Genomic DNA, 20,356 nt, shown 5'->3' with positions numbered 1-20,356 from the left:
GTGGATAACTGACTTTTAACCATTAGGCAACACTGCCTCTCTCTGTCTCCCCATTCTTGTTTCTCCATGGCCCGTCTTGGATGAATTAACCTACTTTTGTTTGCCTCCACCTACTAACAATTAATATTTGACATTCTGATTCTTCTCTGTTTCCCCATTCCTCTTTTCCTCCCGTACCTCATGCTTTTCCCCACGTCTTGGCCTCTCTTTCACTCTTTCTACCTTGACTTACTGGTTTTCCTACTTTTGGTGTCAGCCATAGATCGTTATTTTAAAGAACTCTATTTTTCTCAACAGTGACCAAATGCTTACCAGCTGCATATAAAAACGCAGCCCCTACAGATCTGATAGCTAACCTACTCCCATGTTTAGGAGGGGCTGGAAGGTGTACAGCGGCTTACATGTTCAAATATAAAAATAAGAAATGTCGTTGGAGCCGTGTAAGTTCCATTAAAGAGGAATACAGCGATGCTGAGAATAACAAACTTTGAGAGCAGAGTGTACAAAACACTCCCATATCTTGTGCTGGTAGCATAATTTTCTGGATTACTGTTATTCTGACATTACCCACATCTGACTTTATTAGCACATATTGTTCAGTATTGAAGCTTGAGCATATTTTCCTAAATTTACCATTTCTGATCCTATCGTAGGAATAACTTCAGAGAGAGCTCGTGGCTGATCATCCAACAGTGGCTCGCTAGAATAAAGGCCGTGAACTTTGTTCTGAGGCAAGCTTTGGAATTTTAGACAAATAAGTCTTGAGAGGAATTCTGGGATGATGGTGGGAGGGAGGAGGGGTGACAATGGGGCCATTTTCAAAATCATTACACTGGATTAAGTTAGACTTTTCCTATAAAGCGTCCTTGAGGTGCCCTAGCGCTCTTTTCTGGTAACTTTCTTGGATAGAAAATAAACAGAGGACTTTTGGCTCCTGACCACCGCTGCACCTACAGAAAGCAGCTTTTTAGAACTTGCGAGTGGCTGTGTGTGTATGAGTGTGCGTGTTTGGCAGGAATTTTCTGGAGAGGCATGAAGCCCTACTTTAATTCCCATGGATGCTGCTTGTTCCTCAGAATGGAAAATGTTCTATTTTTGGCCACAAGAATATTTCTGAGGAAAAAAAAATTAAACAAAGCATGGTAACAAGTTCATGTGTGTAGTTTTTTGAGTTTGAAGAAGTTTTAAGAGTTTAATGCATTTTGGGGGTGGGGAAAGCAGCTTCTTGGAGGCACTGGTCTCCGAGTGATAAGAACCACTCAATTTGGATTCCTGGGTTAGGACGGGAGGGTTCTGGGCAGCAGAGAGCCTGCATGGGTGGGTCCCAGCTGAAGCCGTGAAGGCTACAGCTTGGCCTTTGATTGTAGGCAGACTGGCTGCTGTGGAGAAAAATGCCTTTTGCACCTGAAAAAGGAAAACACTGAAAAAAGGCATTGTTCGCCCATCATAAACCTATCTTGGATCACAAGGTAACACTCACCCCAAAGCGAGGCAACCGTGTTGGCACCCCTGCCTTAGTGATACAGTTGGCCACGAGCCTTTTAGGGGAAGGACGTCCAGGGGGCAGATTTCCAGCAGAGTCTGATCTCAAGGCAAATCTAGGGGGGGCCAGCTACACGGTGAACGAAATCTTTTTTGGCCTTTCCCCCAGCAGATACCTTTCCAGGAAACAGCTTTTTGCTGTCATGACCTCTTTGGCTGCTGTGTGACATCCCTGATATGAAAAGTGAGAAAGCAGACCAGCACGTCATCAACCAGCACTTCTTAAGGAGCATTGCCTGTTGCAGGCTGTCTTTTCACATGAGCCCAAAAGCACAACCCAGGGGCCAATGGGAGGATCTTGAAGGAGAAGGGACCATTTTGCAGAAGTGGTTGGAGTGCCTGGCAGGAGTGACCAGAGAATCTGTAAAATCCTGGTTTGCCCTGGAAATGGAGCTGCGCCCTTTGGCTCTGATTAAGAAACACAGGCTTGTTTAGAGGGAGCCATGTAATCTGATGCCCTGAAGGGCAGCCTGGGGTTTTCTCTCCCCATTGTGCTGTTGAAATATTCTTGAATTCCAGTTGGTTGTTTCTTTCATCTGCTTTAAACCTAGCCCTTGGGTACAGATGCCGCCTGTGCTTCTGGGTAACATTTAATTCTTGGTAGGAAGGGCTGTTCTTTTCTCATGAAGAGATTTGATATCTATTCGAGTTAGGAAATGAAGTGCTGGTGAGAAGACCTGTTATTACAAGTTCCTGAAGCAAAGTATTTCTGAGGAGCGCCGTTCTAGAAACTAGCTCTGAGTCCATGCGATGCGTTGTGAGCTTGGGAATTTTTCTTCTTGACGACAGTCTTTTGAAACATGTGCTCAAGCCTGTGGAACTTGCATTGTACTGGTTCAGAAATGTATACAGATGGTGAAGGGCAGGCACTTTTCCTTGGAGCCAGCTGGATTTCTTGTGCCTTTATGCTCGTTTATTCAACATATAGGTACTAAGCACTTAGCACGTGCCACGCACGAGGGCAAACACAAGAGACACAGTCTCTGCCGATGTAGTGTTTATAGTCTGAGAGGCAGACAGTACATAATATAGTCTCATCCTGATAAGTGCTGTGAAGGAAAAGAACAGGGTACTGAGAGAGAGAATAATGGTAGATATTCCTTAGAAAGGGTAGGCAGGGATGACCTTTCTGGGAGGGTGACATTTAAGTTAACATCAAAAGAAGAAGCCAGTAACGTGAAGGAAGGAGGATGGGGATGAGATTTTCAGGTGGAAGAAACAGCAAGTGCAAAGGCCCGAAGGTGAGAAAGCTAAGTATGTCTGAGGAAGCAAATAATACCTGAGATGAGTGGGAACAAAGTGAGTGAGGATGAGAAAGTCCTGAGATGAGTTTGGAGGGTTAGCCATTGGGCTGGATCACACAGCACCTTTAGGTCGAGAAAAGGAGCGTAAAATTTATCCTGAGTGTTGGAAAGCCACTGGGGAGCTTGAAGCAGGGGTGTGGCAGGATCTCTCTTACAGTTTTGAAAGAGCACCAGCTGCCGTGTGGAGAATGGATGAGGGTGAAGGCCAGAGTGGAAAAAGGGAGGTTCCAGAAGCTTTAGAGAGTTCCCAGCAGAGCCAGGTTCTTCCACTTCCAGCCCAAAACTCTCTGTTGCTCTATGCAACCCGTCCTGTTGACCTTTGGTTTTACACTGTCAATCTGGCTTACACCCTATGTTAAAAAGAATGATTTTCAGAAACGTAAAATTTTGACTCTTAAGAAACAGAAAAGGAACACAAATCAAAGATTTTATTTAACTCATTAATTAATGAGGGAACCAATAAGATGTTATGGCCTGCTCAAAAACCGTCTAAGAAGTGAGGATATTTACAGGCAATTTAATAAAGAAATGTTAGAAGAAGATTACTGAGTTAGATATAAACTGGTTAATGCTCCACAGCCCATAAATCTTAAGGGTTATCTGTTCCACTGGACAGAAATTATTTGCATCTCCACCAGACAAAAATCTATAAGATTTTCTTCATGAAGGCAGGGACCTTTAGGTCAATAGTAAATCGTAAGATGAACTGAGTGCATTCTCCTAGAAAAGGGGCCTTGGTGGCTTTGGAAAGATGTGCCACCCCTTCCTTTTTTGGGCCTTATTTCTAAGTTTTGGTTATTTTTATGACACTATTTCTTAGAGCAGCAATCACTAGGTAAAATACCTTTGTTAAGATGTTTATAGAAAACCTAGGGAGAGAGAGCAAAATGAGTAAGGGATGGATCAGTTAAATGCAACCCTACCTTCCCCAGAATGCTGGAATTCAGTCACTTATCAGACATATATGGAGCCCTGAGCATGGATATGCAGAACCCCGTGTGAAGCTGTGGGAACACAAAGCTTCACACAAAACAGTTCCTGCCCTGTGAACCTCACGGTCTAGACAGGGTGACAGACACATAAATGGATGCATTTCAATCCATCGAAATTAGGGCCAAATAGGGACCTGGGGATTGTGTGGGCGCCAGAGAAGGGAGTGGGACCCTCACCCTGGGGAGTCAAGGGCACTTCCCAGAGAAGGTACATTTGAGCTGTGTCTTGAAGGATGGGAAGGTGTTGCCAGGTTGAGAAGCAGGGAAAGCCATTCAGGCAGGATGTCAACTACCCACCTGAGAAATAGCGTGGATGCGTGTCAAGAGATTCAGCTTTTTGGTTATGGCAGATTTTAAAATTTCTCCTCCATTCTCACTGCTAGTAGCAGAATTCTAAGATTCTGTGGGGCAGGGAGGGAAGGGGGGTGGAAAAGGGAAGGAGAAGTGGAGTCTCTTGGGCAAGCTTGCAAATTTTTCTTTAAATATTAGGTCAAATTCTCTATAAAAACCCTATTTTAAACTTTTGGAAAGACTTTGAAGTCCCAGAGAAGCAGGAAGTTAATTAGAGTGGCTTTGATATCTTAGGGTATGTTTTAACAGCTGCTTAAGACAGTTTAAACAATAAGAACTTATGTGGTTTGGGATGCGTCTCTGATAGTCAGCTCTGGCCAGAGTGAAATATCACTGCATCTGACAGCAAGAGCAGTTGGCTTTAATTTTAGAAAGAGTTCAAGCCAAAAAGTTCTCTAAAACCCAAGAGAGGAACTTCTAAAGAGGAAGACGGCTCCTAGAGAATGTGTTTGGGGGTAAAAGATGAATTGAGTAGGGGACAAATAATCTTAACTTGGTTCTTGGAGGAGCCCAGGGGTTGTCCATTCCTGAATACTTCTCTTAAGGTGGATTTAACCAAGGCTCTTTGTTGGCACCTGCCATTTGTGAAGGGGTCTCAACGGGGTGGATTAGCATCTCTAAGGAACACTTGAATAACACAATGGGAGTCCAACCAATTTAAAATTTCTGGGGATTGTCAATGTGCTTCAATTAACACTTAATTTGTTTCCCTGGTGGACACCTTCAGCCTTCTTAATTATTTCCTCTGACTCTGTCCCTGATTGGATCTTCTCCACGCTGGGGAAGAGCATGTTGAGGAGTCCTAGGACAAGCAGTAATGGGCTGCCTGTGGATCAGATTTCCAGAGATTCTGGGAAGGCCTGCTCGGGAGACCCTATGTGGACAGCATGCCATGTTGCTGCTGTAGCTGCTGGTGGTGATGGCGCTGGTGGTCCTGGTGGTAGTTGTGGTGATGATGACATTAGCTAACATTTCAAAAGTACGGTTATATGATAGGCACCCTGCTGAGCATTTTACACCCATTCTCAGGTGGTAGGTATTACACTCCCATTTTACAGATGAAGAAACTGAGGCTCAGAGGCTTCAGTAACTTGCCCATTCATCCATCCATCCATCCATCCTCTAGGTCTTTGGCTTCCATCAAGATCCCCACCTCCTAGCAATTTGTACAATCGTGTATTTCAGCCTCTTTCCCCATAGGCAAAAATTGACTAAAAACATAGAAGTGGTTTGTAGAGAGCTACTTTTGGTGAATGGGCCAACAGCTAGCTGACAGATGACTGTATCATCCCAGTCAAAAGACAAATTTATCTTCTCAAAAATATTGCCTTGGGCATGTTATACCAATCTTCCAAGGACTTCCATTTTCCACAGAATAAATACCAAATTTTTCTGCCTGGGCAGTACATGCCAGGCCACTCTGCATGTCACTCTTCGTGGGAAGGGTTTGAGTCCTTGCTTGCTACTGCAATTGGGGATTGTCTGTGAAGTATGTTGTTTACTTCTCTAAAAAAGTGCCACCACTACATCTTTTCTAAAGAAATGCTTGGATTCATTAATAAAATAAAATGAAATGAAAAGAAAACTGCAGGAGACATTTTGACAGCACATACACTCAGACTGAATGGTTTGAGAAAAGATTGGCATGGGTCCTTGCACAAAGATAACCTGATGGGTTTTATATGTTCATTTTTGATGTAGCATCTGCGTGAAGTACTTCAAAACAGTTAGCTCTGTAAGTGAGGTGCATGTGTAAAGGAAGAAACTTGATACAATGTCCATACACAGACAGTAGCCTTCTGCAATAATGAACTTTTCTTGATACATTGTTGTCCTCAAACTGCTTAAATTTTTTTTGCAATATGTACATATCTTCATATATGTATATATGTATATAATTTTTTTCCTCTATATACAAATACACAAGTGAGTGGGTGGGCTGCCCAAGCCCACTGGGGGAAAAGGTACAAAAGGTGCATAAGGAAAGTTCAGCTAGAAAGCATGAAGGGAGTAACCGCCTTTCTTAAATAATAGGCACTTTCCATTCAGAGAAGAGGACTATGACAAGGTGTTCTCGTGTTGAACACATCTGCCATGAATAGGAGGGAGGTACAAAAACAAGGAAGAAGATGGGACTTCCTTGGTGGCACAGTGGATAGGACTTCATGCTCCCAATGCAGGAGGCCCGGGTTCGCTCCCTGGTCAGGGAACTAGATCCCACATGCGTGCCGCAACTAAGAATTCGCATGCCTCAACTAAGGGCCCACGTGCCGCAACTAAGGGCCCACGTGCCACAACTAGGGAGTCAGCGATCCGCAACTAAGAAGCCCTGGAGCTGCAACTAAGGAGCCTGCCTGCCACAACTAAGACACTGTGCAACCAAATAAATAAATAAATAAATAAGTATTAAAAAAAAAAAAAGGAGAAGAGAAGGCACATCAGCTTCTCTTCTGTCCTGCACTCACGGGCATCTTGCTTGTCCTCAGGGAGCCTTTTGTGCTCACTGTCTGTGGGATGTTCTTTGGGGTATCCACCTTCGATTTTACAACTCATGGTAGGTTCTGACTCCTTCTTTGTCCCATCTACTGGGATAGGTTTTTCTCTAGATCTTGGCTGCACAAATTTGGGTGGAAGATTTTGTCTAAGTTCCACATGTTGTCTCTGGAAAATAGAGCTTGTTCTTCTTTTCTTTGGACTTAGGTTTGGCTTTATCTTTTTTTTTTTTAGTCGGTCCTTGAAGTGCCGTCAATAACTTACAGATGGATGATACTGACAGTATGACATGGCTCCATCAAAAGCAGACTGAATTCTGCCCACTGCAGTGAGCATATTGGAGTTCACAGCTGATCCCAAGTCTCTTGCCTGAGAGCTCATGCCAGCTGTAACTTTTTAGCAATCAGCTAGTGGGATGATGTGGGTAGGGGGCTGTCCCTGCTGCTTCCAGGAGCTGAAAAGAATAGGCTCTTGAGCATGCAAAAGGATGTTCCATCTTTCCCACATCAATCATCTCATTTAAGAATTTTGGTGTTTCCAAATTTCCAACAGATATTAATCTTCAGGATTCAGAGATGAGAAACCAGAATTCCCAGGAATTCTTAGGAATTCCCCAAATCCTAAGTGATTCTTAAAGTACTTCAACATTCTTCACATTCTTTACTTATTATCATGAATATCTAAGAAAATGTATTTAATAAATAAGAAACATTAGGTTTAGTAGTATTTGCAAGGAACTATAGCCTATAGCAAATATTCAAATGCTTGAAAATGCCAGTAAATATTATTAGGTAGTATTTGAATAATGTAACAGTGGATGTCCCAGCAAGTTTAACAGCACAATAGAATCTCATGTTGAAACTGCCAATTTAAGAACTTATTTTACTTCCAAAACTTTTTAGTTTTTAGTATACTCATAGAATTTGTAATAAAGTATATATGCATATAAATTTATTACTGTTACTTTTTTTCCCCAAAACTACTCACCATTGACAGCTAACAGGACCATGAACACACACTTATAACATGGCAACAGCTACAAAGAAAGATCAGCTGACTGGATGGGGACAGTTTCTCTCCAACAGGAAGCTGGGACAGTCTCCCTCCAACATGAAGCTGGTCCAGTTTCCTGAAATGTTGGCCTCAACCCTTGGCTGCATGTGTCAGCTGTTTGCTCTTGCTTTCTACTTGATGTCAGTGGATCCCTTCAAACGTCTCTTAGTTGATTATTAGGCTTTAGTTTTCTCAATGTAATTGTAATATTTTCCCCATTTTCTCAATTTCTTGACCAACTTTTGTTGGGGTTTGGGATTCAGAAAAAACATAGTAATTTCTAGAGATATGCTGGGAAGAAATTCCCTCATGGAAACACTGAAGTTTTCCAATGTTAGTTTCTCTATTCTGTCCACTTCCTTATTATATGTCCAGTCTTGGAAGGGATCACTCTTTCTGGGAGCAATCCAGGACACCACCACTCTTCAAAATGGGGACTTCAAAGTGGGAACTGTCAACTCAAAAATCTCCAGTAGCCGATCTTGGATATTCACCATTGCCATTACTCAATTGTGTTTGTGGGGTCTTCCTCCAGTCAAAATGTAAAAGCTGAACCACAACAGGCAGGGGAAATTCATAACTGGAATGGGTTAGTGTATAGCATCCATCTGGAAGCCCTGTGGGTCTTTGATGAAAATGGCTACATTCAAGCTATGTTGAAAACCTTGATGTTGGTTACCTCATTTTTCATGGAGTATAGAATAAAGATATGGTGAAGAGTAAGAGTGTCAGACCACCTGAGATGAAATCCTGGCCCCAACTAGTTGTGAGACACTGAGCAGTTTGCTTAACTTCTCTAGACCTCAGTTTTCTTGTCTGTATCAACCTCACAGATCTTTGGGTGTATAAGGATTTAATTAGATAAACCTCACAGTGGGTGTAAAGATGAAGTGAGACAATGCGCATTACAGTGCCCTGGCACGTGGTAACTATGAACTCAGAGGACCCTGCTGTTGTGTTTTTTTTTTTTTTTCCAGGAAAGAGCACCTGGGGTTACTGAGAACGCATCTTACCAGCACTTCCATTCATTATCCAGAGGTCTAGGTGCCCGCAGCGAGGTGACAGGCAGGGCTGGTTATGGTTCAGAGCCCTGCGGTCTGTCTTGGCTCTGTACATTTCTCCAGTGTTGTTGCTATGCTCAGGCTGAAGCCCTCAAACCAAGTCCAAAAAATGGTGCTGGGAAAGGATCTTACATCTGGTAACTCCTCATCTTGACACATTATAGGACTTCCAGGGGCAGTGTCGGACTTAAGCATCGTTATGAAGGCACCAACAGGGGACGGGCTGAAGAGATCAAAGTCTGGGCAGCCATGAGGCCAATTAGAGAGCAACGCATGCCCCAGCGCCCAGGGCAGGCCACTGGGGTCTTCTGCCCATGCTCTTCTTGCACATTTTAGGCCGTTGGTACAGGTTTTATAAGAGAAAGGGCCACCTGGGAAGAGTTTGTCTTTCTGAATTTATCTTAAAAAGATATAGGACTCTCAGATATGGTCACAGAATCTGATATCAGAGTCCCTTGAGTAGTTTGTTATGGGGCAGTCAGTAAACAGTTTGCACTGGAGTATAGTAGAAGGTTCTAGGTTAAGAGTATTAGTGTAGACTTTAGCATATCTAAGTTTAAAAAACACTTTCTTCTTTTACTAGCTGTGTGACTATGAATGAGTTACTTATTATCTCTCAGGTTCTGTTTCCTTGGTTATAAAATGGGGATAATAATTGTACCTACCTCATGAGGTTATTTTGAGGATTATATAAAATACGTTAAAAGCTCTCAAGGCAGATCCTGGAACACAGTAAACCCTCCAGAAATATTAGCTTTTTAAAATTATCACAATTGAGTCAAGGAGGTGTACAAATCCTCCTTGACATACACAAATGTTGCATTCCTGAATGGATCAAAAGGAATTTTCTCATAAAAAATATGGTAAAGCAGGGAGTGAGATGAGTTTAGTCACCCTTTGGGACATAGTTTTCTATTGTCCTGGCCTATATTCGTTCACACAGCATGGTGTTCTGGACGTGGGCAGCAGGAGAGGTGGAGTGGGGTGAATGAGAAGTAGGGAGGAGTAGAAGGACCCTCTGCGTAGGATGTGGACGAGGGAGCTGTAGGTGGTGGGATGCCTTCTCAGCACCCCCAGAGGTTGACAGCTGGGCAATCTCCTTCAGCCTTTTCTTATCAGTTCTTTAACTTATTCCAATCCTGGTCTAGTCAAGATCGTTAAAAGAGACTCTTGAGTGGTCGTTCATGAATAAGGCTTTTAAACAGCACCCCAATTCACCACCTGCAATGCCTTGTTAGCAAAAAATGTCTTTGAAAAGACCCAGTTTATCAGCAGTTGATCAGATCAATACCAGTGATGAGACCTCAGGGAATGCAAACATCACCTTTCTCAAGGGCTAGATGGAACATTATTCTTCAACGATGTTCTGACCAGATTCTGGAAGAGATGGAGAATCCCAAAAGACCTCATTTTCTGACCCATCCTTACATTTCTGATCCATTAGCTTTTTTTTTTTTTTAAATTTTTATTTATTTATTTATTTATGTTTGTGTTGGGTCTTCGTTTCTGTGCGAGGGCTTTCTCTAGTTGTGGCAAGCGGGGGCCACTCTTCATCGCGGTGCGCGGGCCTCTCACTATCGCAGCCTCTCTTGTTGTGGAGCACAGGCTCCAGACGCGCAGGCTCAGTAATTGTGGCTCACGGGCCCAGCTGCTCCGCGGCACGTGGGACCTTCCCAGACCAGGGCTCGAACCCGTGTCCCCTGCATTGGCAGGCAGATTCTCAACCACTGCGCCACCAGGGAAGCCCTGATCCATTAGCTTTTAAAATGAAATCAAAAGAAATGTGACACTGGCAGCTTCCAGGGCCTTTTTCTCAGACTACATCATGGATACTGCTGAACTGTTCCCACCACTCATGAAGAACGTGCAATCAGTAGTCTCTGGCTATAGACAGCTCTTAGGATGTCTTCCCAGATCCTGATGGACTGCCACCCCCCAGAGGGAGGGATGGATTCCCAGCACCCATGTATATTGTATGACCTCCCCCTTCCTGGAATGATTTCTGATTTGGTGCTTGCATGATAATAGTAAAGATCACAATAATAATAGTAGCTATTTTGAGTGCCTTCTCTGTGTCAGGCACATCACTAGATACTTAACATTATTTCCTTTAAACCTCAAAAGCAGTTAAGTATCAATATCCCTACTTCACAGATGAAGATAGCGGCTTGGAGAGGATGATTCGTTTCCTGCTAAAAATCAATGGAATTGAGGTTGAAACCTTGGGCTGTTTGACTCCAAGCCCTTTCCTTTTGACTGCTAAACAGTGGCTTAAATGGATGTGGCCATAGCATCAACTCATTTTCAATGATCAGAGCAATATGTAGATGTGTAAGCTGGGTGACCCTCTTCTTGACACCAGCTGTGCCCTGACAGTTTATGCTGATTATAAATCTCTGTTGGTTCTCTTTCTAAGACAGATATTACACTCTTATTTTGGTCTCCTGTGTGCAGCACTGGCAGCTCTTGCCTTGGGTTTATGATAGATGTTTTTCAGTTGGCATTATAAACTTGTCATTATTGGTTGAGAATTGACCCTGGAATCAGATTCAAACCACATTCTTACTACTTACTAGGTCTGTGACCCTAGGAAGTGGCTTAATTTCTCTCAGCTCTTGCATCTAAAAAGTGGGGACAGTAACAGCACCTAACTCATAGGACTATCTCAAAAAGGAAATAAGGTAGAGTGCTTTGGAGAGCAAATGCTTCATAGACTTGTGGTTGCCAAGAGGGAGGGGGTGGGGGGTGGATTGGGAGTTTGGGGTGAGCAGATGCAAACTATTATATATAGGATGGATAAACAACAAGGTCCTACTGTATAGCACAGGGAACTATATTCACTATCCTGTGATAAACCACAATGGAAAAGAATTTTAAAAAAGAATGTGTGTGTGTGTGCGTGCATATGTATAACTGAATCACTTTGCTGTACAGCAGAAATTAACACAACATTGTAAATCAACCATACTTCAATAAAATAAAATTTAAAAACCTCTGTCAAATAAAAAACAAAACAAAACAAAGAAAGAGCAAATGGCTCACGTTAGCTGCTTAACAGAGTTATTCAAACTTGGGAGCATTCCCTGGATATTACTTATAACTAACAAGTTTACACACTGCCCATTACAATCTCTCATTCCCTGCCTTGGTTTGATTTTTAAGACAAATATTTATCGAGTGTTTACCATATGCACACACTGTACTGAGGGTCATGGACACAGAGAAGAATAAAACACCGCTGTGGCTGCCCTCAGGAAATGGATGGTGTGGTGGGGTAGACAGACTATAAACATACCTGTAGCTTCATGTGCTGGGAGTGCAGGGTTCATCAGGAGCCTGGCAGAGAGGAGCATGGATTAACCTGGCTGTACAAGGAAGGAAGAGCAAGAGTTAGTTACACGCAGAAAGATGGGAGAGGAGTTCAATGCAGAGATGTAAAAGGACACGGAGGTGGGAAATGACAATATGAGTGATTTAAAAAAAAATGTATTTTATTGAGTGTAGTTGATTTACAAAGCTGTGTTAATTTCTATTGTAGAGCAAAGTAATTCAGTTATACATATATATACATTCTTTTTCATATTCTTTTCCATTATGGTTTATCACAAGATATTGAATATAGCTTCCTGTGCTATACAATAGGAGCTTGCTGTTTATCCATCCTATGTATACTAGTTTGCATCTGCTAATCCCAAACTCCCAGTCCCTTCCTCCCTATGAGTGATTTTTTGATGTTAGAATATATATTTTAAGCTAGGAAATGAGGCTGGAGACCAATGTGAAGGCATGGACTCTATTCTGTAGGTCATTTAATGGGGAGCCATTTAATGGGGAAAGTGCAGGGTGGAGGGTGGGTTTAAGAGGAGTAGGGCAGAGGTCAGGACTGGAGCAGGGAAATTATGTGGGAGGCTATTAAGAGACAAAATGGCCCAGACTAAAGTGGTCAAGGTAGGATGGAAAGGAAGGGAGGAATTAAAGACATATTCAGAAGGTGAGATTGCAGGACCCGTAATTGAATGGAGATGGAGAGTGGGAGGGAAAGGAGTCTTGGATGATTACCCTTCGCTGTGGTAAATCCTGAGTGAACGCACTCCCTCCACTGGGAGTTTTCATTCTAGAGGGTAATTCTTTTCCCATGCTTTCAGAAGGATCAATTAGACAATCGTATATGCTTCTAATGTCCAGTAGAGAAACTACCTGAGGAATTGAAGCCAGTTCTAAGCAATCAACTTAAAAAAGTCAGCAGAGAGATGATAGCACTTAGCGTCTCTGCATCTCAGTTTCCCAATCTGTAAAAGCAGGGCTTGCTTCGCTGGATTGACATAAGGATTAAATGAGCCAAAGCTTTCATAACAGTGTCTACCATCAAGCAAGCACTCAAAACATGTGAGCTGCGGTTAATATTGTTGCTGTGACCATGATTCATTTTATAGCACAGCCTCATGAATCTCACTACCTAGGTTCAAATCCAAGCTCTGTGCAAAATTGATTAAAACATTACTTAACCTCATTAAGTCTCAGTTTCTATTATGGGGACAATAATAGATGGTAATACAAAAAGTGCCTATCTCATAGGCTTGTGTGCAGATTGAACGATGGACTGTATATTTGATATGTAGCATGGGTCCTGGCATATAGAAAGAAGTCAGGAAATGTAAGCTACTGCTGTATTTCTTGGTGTGTGCTAGGCATTTCTGTGTATGTGTTGTAATTTCATTTGCCCTATATCCAGTACAATAGGTAGGTGACATGATCCCCACCTTACAGATAAGAAAATTGACACATGGGGAGGTTAAATACTTTGTCCAAATTCATATACTGCTGTAGCTGAGCTGATATATGCTATTCTATTAGAACACCTTGATACTTTTAGAATCTTTAGGAAGTTCCTTTAGGCCCATAGCAAAAGGAGTTTTCAGTTGCACCCAGTTCATGTCTATATTGATTTCTACCAGAAGGGAATTAGAATCATCATGAAAAGTTAGAGCTCGAAGTAACTTTATTGAGTATCTGGAAAAGTGAATTGCAATCCTGTGTTAGTCCCCCTATCTGTTGTTAAAAGTAAAACAAAATAAACAACAACAACAAAAATCCAATATATAAAACTTACGCCAAAAGCCAATATGAGAAACAGGTTCTTGTGGATCTCTGCTGCCGGGAGGAGAGGTGAGGAGGTCAAGCCTTTGCCCTCACCTTTTCTAAAGGGCTTCACAAAGCTCCAAGGAGCACACTTTGAAAACCACTGATCAGAAAACTCCTTCTTTGACTGATGAGGAAACCGAGGGTAAAGGAGTAACATGATTTTTCAGTGTCAGACGCCAAGGACTCACTGAATCCAAAGTTAGCAATTCCTCCTGTGGTTGTCCCAGCTGCTTAGTCACTGGTGTTGCCCCCATGTTCTCCACAGCCACTGCCCCCCCGCCCCCCAGTATACTCTGCAGAGCCACAACGAAGTTTCCCAGCAACTTCTTTGTCGGTGAAAGCCTATGTTAATGTTCACAGTAGTGATACTTCATTTCTATTTTATATTTTTCTGTGCTTTCCAAATCTTCTATAATAAATATGTATTACTTTTATAATCAAAAAGAAAAAATTCTAAAATGTAAAGTTGGTTAACAGGAAAGAGGTGATTTGTATGCCAACCAGCGAGTAATCCCAAGTTTGTGGACTTCTCTTGTCTTTTGTTTTCTCTGAATGACTTACTGCAATGACTTTGGTTTGAGTCCGGGGGGTTGTCCCAAAGAGATATGGCGCTATTCTGTGAAGGTGAGCTTGCTTTCTATTTGTTTATTTTTAATGCTGCCCCAAATAAGGCCAAGCATTAGAGACTTTCCTTCATCTGTCTCCAATCCATCCCTCTAACATCATACCCCTTAATTCTAGCCCCAAATGGCTAATTGCCCAGCAAAACAGGCCAAGCCGATTCCTGCCTCTTTGTTTTTGTGCACATAGTTCCCTCTGCCTATGAAAACCTTTTTCCTCTCTCTCTGCTTATCAAGGACTGCTATTGTCTTTCAAAGGCTTATACATATCACATCCACTTCACTCACTGATTTATTCATCCAACAACAAATATTTATTAAGTGCCTCCATATACTAGGAACTGACTCTTCTAGGCCCTGGGGCTAGAATGGCGAACAAAGTAGACATGATCTCTGCAATTACAAAAATTAATCATCAGTGACAGACAGATATTGAACAATTAAACATATGAATTCACACACCTATCTATCTATCCATCCATCCATCCATCTGATTTCAAAAGGTGATAGGCGCGTTGAAAGAGAATACCAAGGCGGTCCTATTTTAGAATGAGTGGTCAGAAAACCTCTTTGGAGAAGCTACCTTTAAGCTGATACCCAAAGGATAATGTAGAAGGTTTGGGAATGGTAAAGGAAGAGCATTTTAGGCAGAGGAGACCCTCAGTTAAAAGAGTTGGAATAACTTAAGGAAGCCTAGTGAGGCTGGAGCAGAGTGAATGACCCAGGACCACCCAACATACAATCTTACTTTCATATTTTGTTTATTATCTGTCTTCCTCCCCTAGAGTGTAAACTTCATGAAGGAAGGTGTTTTTGTCTGATTTGTTCACTTCTTTATCCCTAGTGCTTAAAACAGTGCTTATATGTAGTAGGCACTCAAAAAATATGTTTGAGTGAATGAATAGAGGACAACAAAAGGAAACTAGAGAGGTAGGCAAGGATGAAATAATATAGGGCCAGTGGGTTATGGTAGGTACTTGGATTTTATTCTACTTGAAGTAGCAAATAACAGGTACTTTAACACAAGAATTACATGATCCAATATATGCTTTTAAAGGCTTACTCTGACTTGAGTGGAAAAAGAAGTAGAGATCAGCAGATGGAGAATCAAATTAACTTAAAGGGCTATTGCAGTAACTTGGTAGGAAGGATCATGATGCTGGCACAGTGTAGATAGAAAAGGGTGAATTTATGATATATTTTAGAGGTAGGAATAATAGCTTGCTGATGGATTTTGTGGCGGACGCTTCAGATTGATTTCCCAATCCATTCTCCCCTTCTTCCTTACTAATATAATGCTATATAATATAAACTATGTAACATTTATAATGTAAATGTTGTTTGGGGTGAAAATGGGCCTAACATAAAAAATAAATCTATATTTGCCAGCTTCTCTTGCAGCTGAGGGTGGCCATGTGATATAGTTCTAGTCAAAAAGATGCAAGAAGAAATTTCTGGGCAGGGAGTCTGGGAAAGCTCCTTAAAAGGAAATGAATTCAGTCACCAAATGACGTTTTCTCTTTGCCCTCCCTCTTCCTCCTGCATGGATGGCAGATTCTGAGGTGGAACTGTAATCTTGGAGGATGGGGGTGGGGGGGTTTGGGGGGTGGGGGTGGGGGTGGGGAGGTGGGGTGGGGGCCGGGCAACAAGATGAGGATGAAGTTACCCACGAAAGAAACAGGAAGAGAGAAGCCCAATTTCTGGTGACATTCAGAGCTGCCATCACACCCTGGACTGCCAATTTTTGGACTTTTTTCTGAAAAATATAATCAAATTCCTATTTGGTTAAATCATTGCAAGTTAAATATTATTTATACATTACTAAATTTTTATAAATTACTAAATTTCTAACTGATTCAGTTTGGATGTAGGGGAAGCAAGAAAGGAGAATCAAAGATGATTTTAATCTGTTTTTTTGTTTCCCTGAACAGCTATTTAAATGGAAAATTGGGTGAAGAACAGAATTTAAGTGGGGGTGGTGTTTATCAGTATGTGTATGTGTTTGTGTGTGTGTGTGTGTGAGAGAGAGAGAGAGAGAGTGTGAGGGAGATGGAATCCAAGACTTCAGTTTGGATATGTAAAGCTTGAGATGTCTGTAAAACTTCGACGTGGTGCTGTGAACCAAATAGTTGATTATACAAACCTGTTGTTCAAAGAAGAGTCTGGGGATAGAGATAGAAATCTGGCAGTTGTCAGCATGGAGATAGTATTTAAAGTCATGTAAATGGCTGAGATTTCCCAGAGCAGGAAAGTATAAAGATGGAAGAGAAAAAGTCCCATTGCTAAACCCAGAGCATGTCAACATTTAGAGGCAAGGAAGGGAAGACTTGCTATAAAAAAGACTGAGAAGGAATAGCCAGTGGGAAGAACACGGAGGGCAAAGCATTGTCAACAAAGTGGGCTTCCTGGGCCCATCTCCCTTCTGCACAGCACAGTGGTGTCCTGTACCACCCATTTGGCACTTTATATATCTTGCATTGGGATGTTGTTTCTCTTTTTGTGTGTAGGCTGCTTTCCCTCTGTGATGAGATCTATCATCCCCAAGGACTGGAGTCATGTCTGCCGCCGGAATTCCCCATACCAGGCCTGGCACTTGACTTTGAGGAGATGCTCCAAAACGCTTGGCAGTGTTGATCTGTGCCCACTGGGGTCAGGGAGAAAAAAGAGGGTGTTTAGAAAAAGGAATCTAGTTTGAAAAAAGGAAAAATTGGAAATTTTGCTCTATCCCACGTTGAAAGGCTCATTGAGCAGCGGAATGAGATTCATTATCTGACCAGAGGGAAGCCTTTTTAAGAGTCATTTCAGAGCACAGTTTGGTTGTCGGTCAAGGAAGCACCTTGGAAAAGCCACACAGATTAAAGCAAAGACTGTGCAGAATCCAAGAATTCCATTGAAACAGGGTTCAGATGGGGAGGGTAGCTTTGACTAGAAACCCAAAGGCTTATATCAGAAGCTGAGCAGGAAAGGACAGCGTGTTCTTAAAGCTGGAATGAGCTCATGGTGGAAGCTGGGGTGAAATAAAGAGGAAGGAACCGTGAAACCCTGGCTACACGCTGACCCACAGCTGTGGCATTGGTCGATTCTCGAGATTTCCTACAGTGGCCTTTGGCATGAAGTACTGATGTCCTGCTATAGAAGCCTAGTGTGTGGGAGAGCTGTAGCCCTGAGCTAGAAGGCCACATTCCTGGTCATTCATTCATTCATATCTGATACGCAATTACTATATGCCAAATCCTGGGGATACGGTAGTACAAAAGACAAAAAATATACCTAAATTCATGAAACTCATATTCCAGTGGGGTGGTTTGTGTGTATGAGAGAACAATAAATAGAAACAATTAACAAGATAATTTCATATAGTGATAAGAGCTATGAAAAAAATCAGACACATTGATATGCTGGAGCTAGAGCTACTCAGTATGATCTCTGAGCTTGTTAAAATGCAGAATCTCAGGAGGCACCCCAGACCTACTGTATCCGAATCTGTATTTTAACAAGATCCCACGCCCCACTCCTTCCAGGATTCCTATGCATGTTAATGTTTGAAAAGCACTGTGCTAGGGAGTGTTTGGAAATGGGGATCCTTTAGGTTGGGTGGTTTTGGAAGGCTTCTCTGTGGAGGTGACATCTGAGCTGAGACCTAGGTGAAGAGAAGCCATCCATGTAAAGATCTGGGAGCAGAACATTCTAGGCTGTGGGAATGGAAAGTTCAAGGAGCTGTGTGGTAATCAGCTTCTTACCTTCAAAACCCAAAAAAATCTATTTCCTAATCATGGACTCTTCTCTTCTCCCCTTACCTGTCTGGTCCTTATCCAGATGTCAGACCTCAATCTAAACCTTACTTCTTCTTGGAGGTTTCCCTGACCTCCAAACACTCTTCCCATACAATCCCACCCTTACCCTATCCTAATCCTGTGTGAGAGTGGTCTGATTATTTATCTCCCCAACATGGCTGCCATCTTGGTACTGAACAGGTGCTGTGTAATTTTGTTTAATGACTATCTGAATGGAAGCGAGAAGTCCAGAAACATGGAAGAGGCAGGTTATAAGAGCAGTCAGACCACAGTTTTGCTGCGGGGCAAGGTCAGTCACTCTTGAAACCTTCTGGCTTTTGCTTGGGGAGATGGCCCCCACCCCACGGTTTGTGCCACCAGTCCTCATACATTTCCTTCCTCTTAACCCTCATTGCTCTGCGATCCGTGCTCAGACCCTCCCTAAATATTTCCTTTGAGTCAGGGATTCAGGGTCCAGCAGAGGATATATGAACTATTAGAAATGACATACAAAAGAATAAACTACAAGGCAACGTGCTTGATGGCAATTACATAGTTGAGAACAAGTGACGGTTGGAGATCAGAGAGGGGCTTGGCACTAAATTCAGGAGGGATTTAGGAAGTTCCATTTGAGCTGGCTCTTAAGAGAGGAAGAAGACATTTTTTTCAAGCTTAAAAAGGTAGTGAGGAGGTAGTGGTCATTGGATGGTAATGGTGGGGGAGGGGCAGTGATGGTGGTGGTGGGGAGGTTGGTTTTGGATGGGAATGGTGGTGGGTGCTGGTGGCGGTGGTGAAAATGGTGATGGTAGCAGTGGTGAGGTGTCTGTGGTGACGGTAGTGGTCATGGTTAGTGCAGTATGTTCTAGACAGAGACCTCAGCATGCCCGCCAGCATGAGGTCATGAAAGATCTCACTAAGTCCCCAAACCTGGAGAAGTTCCCTTGGTCGGGAGACTGCAGATAAGATAGATGGGCAGATGGGAGCCAGAGATAAGGGGGTCATGGGCCAAGACATGGGCCAAACCTTTTGTTAAAGGTTTAAGTAGATGATGGATTTGGTTAGCTTTGGTTTGTGGGAAGAGACCCGGCAATACTGTAGTGGGGGTGAGATCTCCAGTCATAACTGCCTCTCACTTTTATAATTATCTGAACCAAAAGGAAAGGGTTTAAAGGAGGCATGGAACATGTACAAATCTACTTCTCCTTAAATCCAGCATCCTAGAGAACGAAAGAATGTCCCCTTTCAGGAAGGATACTGAAATCACTCAAGAAAGATGCTTAGTGATCTCATTCATGTAATTGTGTTCATCTACTCAGTCACTAATTCATTACTCACTCAAAATATTTTTATCAAGTGCTTGCAAAGTTCAATGCCTAGGATATGATGGTCCAAATGAACAATATGCTACCTCCCCAGCCCTCAAGCAGCTTACAATCTAGTGGGTACACAAGAGGTAGGGCTGTGGGGACCACACAGATCTGAGAAGTCCCGTGTGCTGCCCCTTACTTTGCAGACGAGGACTTGTTCATTCACCACTTTCTTCCTGTCTTTACTGTGATCATAGAGCTCTGATGGAGAACACAAGGATACATAAAATAGTTCTTGCTCTAAGGAGCAAGAAGTTTACAATCCAGGGAGGAAACTTCTCCAGACCTCTTCCCTCTTCATCTGTATTATTTATGTGTCTGTATATGGATGAGTGTGGAAGGGTTAACCTGATGATTTTTAAGGTCCCTTACAAATTTAATATTTTATGACAAAAAGATCCAAGATTTATAGAGAGTGCTTGGATTATAAATAAACCCAAGGTTGATGCTAACTTTACTAGATGCTCTAAAAATTAATTACAGACACTCCCGCTCACCCCTCATATACACAGAGTAAGTAATCTAGGCTTCTTGTAAAAGGCTTGTGGTGGATTTGTGGGGGGTTGTCAGTCGGCCTTCAAACCCAAGTGCAGGGCATGGGACCATCCAAGGGAATTTCAGGACCCTGGAGGGCGTGACGGGGGACGTAGTCACATCA

General features: G+C 42.5%; 1 pseudogene; it reads right to left on the bottom strand.

The window, feature by feature from the left end:
* Positions 1-6,627: 6,627 nt before the first annotated feature.
* On the bottom strand, positions 6,628-7,189 carry LOC133091090 (mediator of RNA polymerase II transcription subunit 6-like; annotated as a pseudogene).
* Between the last annotated feature and the right edge of the window lie 13,167 nt (positions 7,190-20,356).

This window comes from Eubalaena glacialis, chromosome 1, assembly GCF_028564815.1.
Source record: "Eubalaena glacialis isolate mEubGla1 chromosome 1, mEubGla1.1.hap2.+ XY, whole genome shotgun sequence".
Classification (NCBI taxonomy): Eukaryota; Metazoa; Chordata; class Mammalia; order Artiodactyla; family Balaenidae; genus Eubalaena; species Eubalaena glacialis.
Note: the sequence above shows the minus strand (reverse complement) of the source record. Positions and strands in the feature narration are given on the sequence as shown.